Source organism: Phocoena sinus, chromosome 6 (genome assembly GCF_008692025.1).
Source record: "Phocoena sinus isolate mPhoSin1 chromosome 6, mPhoSin1.pri, whole genome shotgun sequence".
Lineage (NCBI taxonomy): Eukaryota > Metazoa > Chordata > Mammalia > Artiodactyla > Phocoenidae > Phocoena > Phocoena sinus.
In genome coordinates, this window is record NC_045768.1 from 7,747,343 (window position 1) to 7,753,854 (window position 6,512).

The window sequence follows — 6,512 nt, forward strand, 5'->3', positions numbered from 1 at the left end:
AACTTTGGCTCAGAGACTGGAAGACAAACTCAGATGGAATCAGGATAATGCCCCAGGGAGGGCTGGTTCTCAGGAGTTTCTGTTCAACAGTTGAACGGTCCTGCTAAGCAGAGATTCTCACTTGAGATTGGCCTTCATTCTGTAGGGAGCCCAGCCTTTCTGGACACAGTTATCACTCTCTCCAATATTTAGTGATGATAAAAACTGACAGTTACCGAGCCCAGGTGTTATAGGCATTACCTTATTGACTTCTTGCCACAGCCCCATGAATTAGGTACTAATGCTGTTCTCAGTTGACAGATAAGGTCACTGAGGATCAGAGAGGTCGAACAATTTGCCTAAAGTCGCACAGCTATCTTATACCCTGGGGTGGCCCATCCCTTTAACCGCTGTTCTTTCTTTTTAATTTATTTTTTAATTTTTATTTTTGGCTGTGTTGGGTCTTCATTGCTGCGCGTGGGCTTTCTCTAGTTGCGGTGAGCGGGGGCTACTCTTCGTTGCGGTGCGTGGGCTTCTCACTGCAGTGGCCTCTCTTGTTGCAGAGCACGGGCTCTAGGCACGTGGGCTTCAGTAGTTGCAGCACGCAGGCTCAGTAGTTGTGGCACACGGGCTTAGTAGTTGTGGCTCACAGGCTCTAGAGCTCAGGCTCAGTAGTTGTGGTGCACAGGCTTAGTTGCCCCGCGGCATGTGGGATCTTCCCGGACCAGGGCTCGAACCCATGTTCCCTGCATTGGCAGGCAGATTCTCAACGATTACGCCACCAGGGAAGCCCAACAGTCAAGTTTTTAATCACTTACTGTGATGATATAAGCAAGAGGGGAAGCGCCAGCTCTCCCAGTGTTGCATTTTTCCCCATGGGACAGTGCTGGGCAGGGTCAGATGTGTTGCAGATGAGGAATCATTTCACTGTTGAGGGAAGCCCCTGCTTTACAGACTTGTGTGTGTGTTGGGGGAATGAGAGCAGGAAGGGACAGGAATGAAAAAGTACGGAGTCAGAGCAAAGTGTCTCCCCACTCCTCCTGATATGAAGGTCTTGGCCGAGGCAACTGAGACCTCAGAATGGAAGCTCCTGGGCTAGGAATGCAGCTTTGCATAAGAGCACATGAGGCTTTCCACATAAAGCCTTTGAAATGGCCTGTGATTGGGCCTGAAAGATCACACATTGGTTTGTGGCCAGGAGCTAAACTCCTCACAAGTGTGTCCCAGGTCTTTGGAGTCAGCCTGCTTCTTACTGGCTGTGTGCCCTGGCATGAGGTCATTTACTTTCTCTAAGCCTTGGCTTCCTTATCTAAAAATCCTTCTCTAACGAGGTTGATGTGAGAAGTTAACAAGTTAATGCTCACAGCATTCTTAGCACAGTGCCTGGCACATAGTAGGTGCTAAATAATGGTAACTGCTTCAGTGAGCTATTGCTGTGTAACAAATCACCCTAAAACTTAGAGGCTTAAAACAATAATCATTTATTTGCCCATGATTTTTCAGGATGAGCAGGGCCCAGAGAGAACAGCTTGTCACTGTCTTGTCAGTGTCGGCTGGGGCAGTTCTACTGGGCCTGGGGGCCCATCCACTTTCAAGATGGCTCCCTCACATGTCTTGTAAGCTGATGCTATATGAGGGCTGGGCACTCTGCTGAATCTGTCATCTGGGGCCAGGGGTGGGGTAGGCACCTCAGTTCTCCTCTACCTGGGCCTCTCCATGCAGCTGCTTGGGCTCCCTCACAGCATGGTGCTTGGGGTTCCAAGAATGAAGAAGTGGAAACTGCTGGTCCTCTTAAAGGTTAGGCTTAGATCTGGCACAGCATCACTTTGTAATATTCTCTTGGTCATGCAATCCTAGGCTGGCCCAGATTCGGGGGAACGAAGGAATAGACTCCATCTCTTTCTTTTTTTAAAAAAGTATTTATTTGGCTGGGCCAGGTCTTAGTTGTGGCACGTGGGATCTTCGTTTGCCGCATGTGGGATCTTCGTTGCGGCATGAGGGATCTTTTTAGTTGCGGCACGCAGGATCTTTTTAGTTGCGGCATGCAGGGTCTAGTTCCCTGATCAGGGATCGAACCTGGGCCCTCTGCATTGGGAGCGTGGAGTCTTAGCCACTGGACCACCAGGGAAGTACCTAGACTCCACCTCTTGATGGAGGTGTGGCTACTGATACAGGGAGAGGAGGACCTGATGGTGGCCAGCGTTGGAAATAAGCTAACATGCTGCTTTTATTATAAATTGGTGTCAGGACTCCAGACCCACGAAAGATAACCTCTCCTCCTCGTTGAGGACTCCTTGCAGTCCACCAATCAGGAGGCAAGGGAGCTCCCTAAGTTTTGCAAGGGAATCTATTGAAGTTATCCCATTTCCTGTAGCTTTGAGTCAAGACATTAGAAGGAGAAAATAGGAGAAAAACGTTGGCAAGACCTGAGTCACTTTGACTCTTTTTACTCTGGAAATCTTTATACATTTGAAAGGAGTCCGGGGCTAAGGTGGGGATCATCTGTGCAGACCCACTTGGAAATCTCACTGAAAAGACTTCCTGACTCTGGGAGACATTCTAGACAATCGGTTAGGGCCTTGGAGGGTGGCAAGGTGGCTCTTGAGAGGAACAGGCAGGGACAAACTCACTCTCTTGGTTAGAGAAGATGAGCTAAACTTGGTGTGGTATTTACAAAGGGGTACATGGTTCTCAGAATGACCTGTCCAGAGACAGAGGCCTAGAGGCTGAGCTGCAATGTACTGGTTCTCTGCTGACTCAGGACGGTCACTCTCTCTGCCCGCCTCTTCCTGGGCAGCCCTCAGGGCTCAGCCTGGATGTCATTAGCTCAAGAGACCCTTCCCCACCCCACCCCCAGCCCAGGTAGGCTCCCTGCTGCTGTGCACCCCCATAACCCCTGCCATCGGCTCCCTAACTCTCATCCCACGTGGACTTGCTTGTTTTACAACTGACCCCTCACTGGGAGCCTCTTGGCTTCAGCGACCTTGTCCACTTTGTTACCAGGTATAGCCCAGCTCTGCGAATGGCACCGTCCTTCCCCTGGTGGCCCAGGTGACATCCTTGGTTCCTCCTACTGCCTCACCCCTCACATCCACTAACTGTTAAGAGTCCTCCGGACGTTCCTTAAATCTGTCCAATCTGTCTCTCTCTTCCCAAATCCAACCCTGCCTTCTGTCTCACCTGGGTTGCCCACAGCAGCCTCTTCACTGGCCTCCCTGCCTCCAGGCCTTTCTGAGGATGATCTTTTGAAGCAAATCTAACCAGGCTTCTCCCTGTTGTATCCCTTCGATGACTTTCCTTAACTCTCGAATTGAAGTATAAGCTCTTGAACGTAACCTACAGACATGGTCTGATGCTGCTTCCTACTTTGTACTCCTTTCCAGCCACACTGAAAGTTTACTTCCTTGTCATTTATATCTCAATAAAACTGGGGGGTATGGTCGGGGGCAGAAACAAAAGAAAATTTACTTCCTTAAAGATGCTGGGCTCCTTCTACCCTCCAAACCTTCGTCTTTGCTGTTCCTCTTGTCCAGAACAACTTTCTTGCTCATCCCTTTCCTAATTCCTATTCATCCTTCACATCCAGCTTGGGCATCAGGGAGCATTATTCGGTCACACCCCATGTTTCCTCCCTCACACTGCGCTGTAATCGCACTTTTATTTTTTAATTTAATTTTATGTTTTTTAAAAATTAATTTTTATTGGAGTATAGTGGATTTACAATGTTGTGTTAGTTTCTGCTGTACAGCAAAGTGAATCAGTTATACATATACATATATCCACTCTTTTTTAGATTCTTTTCCCATATAGGTCATTACAGAGTATTGAGTAGAGTTCCCTGTGCTGTAGGTTCTTATTAGTTACCTATTTTATGTATAGTAGCGTGTATATGTCAATCCCAATCTCCCAATTTATCCCTGCCCCCTTTTTAAATTTTATTGCACTTTTAAATGTTTGGGTCCTGCTATAGGAGGGTTTCTCAAGCTCGACACAATTGTCATGTTGGGCTGGATCATTCCGTGTTGTGGGAGGCTGTCTTACGCGCTGTAAGTAAGGTATTTAGCGGCATCCTGACCTCTGTACACTGGATACCAGTAGCATGTCCCCCCCTACAGTCATGACAATCAGAAATGTATCCAGACATTGCCAAGTGTCCCATGGTGGGGAGAGCAAAATCACCCCCAGTTAAAAACAGCTGTCCTGGGAATTTCCTGGCGGTCCATTGGTTAGGACTTGGCACTTTCACTGCCATGGCCTGTGTTCAATCCCTGGTTGGGGAACTAAGATCCTGCAAGCTGCCCGGAACAACCAAAAAATAAAAAAGAACTGTCCTACGGCAATAACATCTGTCTTATAGTTTCTTGTCAAGTACATGGCACAGTCCCTGGATATCTATTTAATCCACATTTTTGTAAAGTAATTTTATTTATTTATCTATCTATTTATTTATTTATGTTTTGGCTGCGTTGGGTCTTCATTGCTGCTTGCAGGCTTCCTCTCTAGTTGTGGAGAGCGGGGACTACTCTTCATTGTGATGCATGGGCTTCTCACTGCAGTGGCTTCTCCTGTTGCGGAGCACAGGCTCTAGAGCGCAGACTCAGTAGTTGTGGCACACGGGCTTAGTTGCTCCACACCAAGAGGGATCTTCCTGGACCAGGGCTCAAACCCATGTCCCCTGCATTAGCAGGCAGATTCTTAACTACTGAGGCACCAGGGAAGTCCCTAATCCACTTTTTATTGCGGTGTTGGTTGAATTAAATGTCAACAGCATTCCCATAAGATGCTTTGCATTTCCCCATTTGATAGAAGAAGAGACTAAAGCCAGGACTCACCTGGTGGCACATCATTGGTAAAAGGCAGAGCTGGGAGTCTATCCCAGGTGTGTCTGGCTACACAGCCTCCTCCTTATGAGTCAGCCTCTCATGAGAAGCTGAGCATGAATCAGCCTTCTGGAGCTGTGGCCTGGACCCTGGACCTGTGACAGATGTGTCAAGAACCCCACCCTGAGTGGCCCTGCCCCATCTGAGTGTTGTGACTTTGGGCAGGTCACACCTCCCCACTGGGCTGTGGGGTTTCCCCTCCTGTGCAGCCCCCTTCTGCTGAGAGCTGATGAGAGGATTAAATGAGATAAATGGAGTAGGTGAGTGATGCAGGGGCTGTCTGTACACGGGAGCTCCACACAGAGCCTGGCCTGTAAAAGGTAATGGATATGAAGAGAGGAAGAGGCAGGAAGGGGCCTTCCTGAGGACCCCTGACAGCACATTCTCCAAGGATTCTGCTGGTCCTGAGGCCTACAGCCCACAGCCACTCAGATAAGAATCCCTTGGCTCAGATAACAGGTTCCTGCCTGCATCTGCAGGAGGTTAGCTAGATAGAGGCTGTACTCTAGGCTTCAGGCAATCCTGACAGGCAGGAATGTGGGCCCGACCTTCCAGGTAGTCCGTTTTTACAAAAGCAGCCAGAAATCTGGGCTTTTATGAGAAATCTCCCAGTTTAAATATTTCAACTACTAAATATTTGTAAAGCCTGTGCAAGGCAAGTGAAACACACCTGTGGGCTAAAGTCAAGCCATGGATGTCAGGTTGCAAGCTGTACGTCACCCTTTGGGGGCCGGTCTGTACCCCTCAGGAGGAGCCAGAGGAAGGCAGAGGTTGGTAGGCAGGAGGTCTGGGCACCAGATCCCTCTTTCTCTTGCGCCTCAGTCTCCCCATCCATATGATGGGTGTGGGCCATCCTAGCTGGAATGGTTCCTAGGAAGGTGGTCCTTCCTGGATACCCCTCCTTTGCCCAGGCTGGGCCTGACTCAGTGGGAGGATCTGGCCTGGGCTCCTTACTTGCCTCCGAGCTGAGTCAGTCATGACACATGTGGCAGTGATAGTCACGTGCCACCTGCCTGTCAGGAACCAAGCACAAACGGGGACTGGCCACTGCAGGGAATGCCCACCAGGGCTGAGGCTGGCAGAACCACTGTTTCCACCCAGGCCTCCGACAGGGTCCTGTCCAGGTGCGAGTTTGGGCCAAAAGGCCTCCATGATCTCCTATGGCTGTTTTTAGTGCCTGCTCAATACCCAGGGCTCCTCCTGGCTGTGGCACTCTGGTTTTTCTTTGAGGAACCATCCCTCCTCCAGTCTCAGTCCATTCAGTTTGAGGGAGAGATCCCAATTCTGGCTGCAGTAGTAAGGATGTGGTGCAGGACTGGTCCATGAGAGGAACAGCATTCTTCTGTCCACAGTGATTGGTTAAGGGTGAGCATGTGACCCAGTTGGACCTATGGGAGTCTGCCCTGGGACTTTTGCTCTTTCCATTGTTGTTTCCAAGCTGGTGGGATGAAAACCCTAGGCTCTGGGAAGGTCACCTAACCTAAGCCCATCTAATAATGAAGCCAACCACGGAAAGGCTAAGCAGCTGAAATCTAAGAAGGATTTCAGCCGGGGTTTGAGTACTTGAATCCAGCAATTTCTTTTTTCTTTTTTAATAGATCCTTATTGGAGTATAATTGCTTCACAATACTGTTAGTTTCTATTGTACAACAA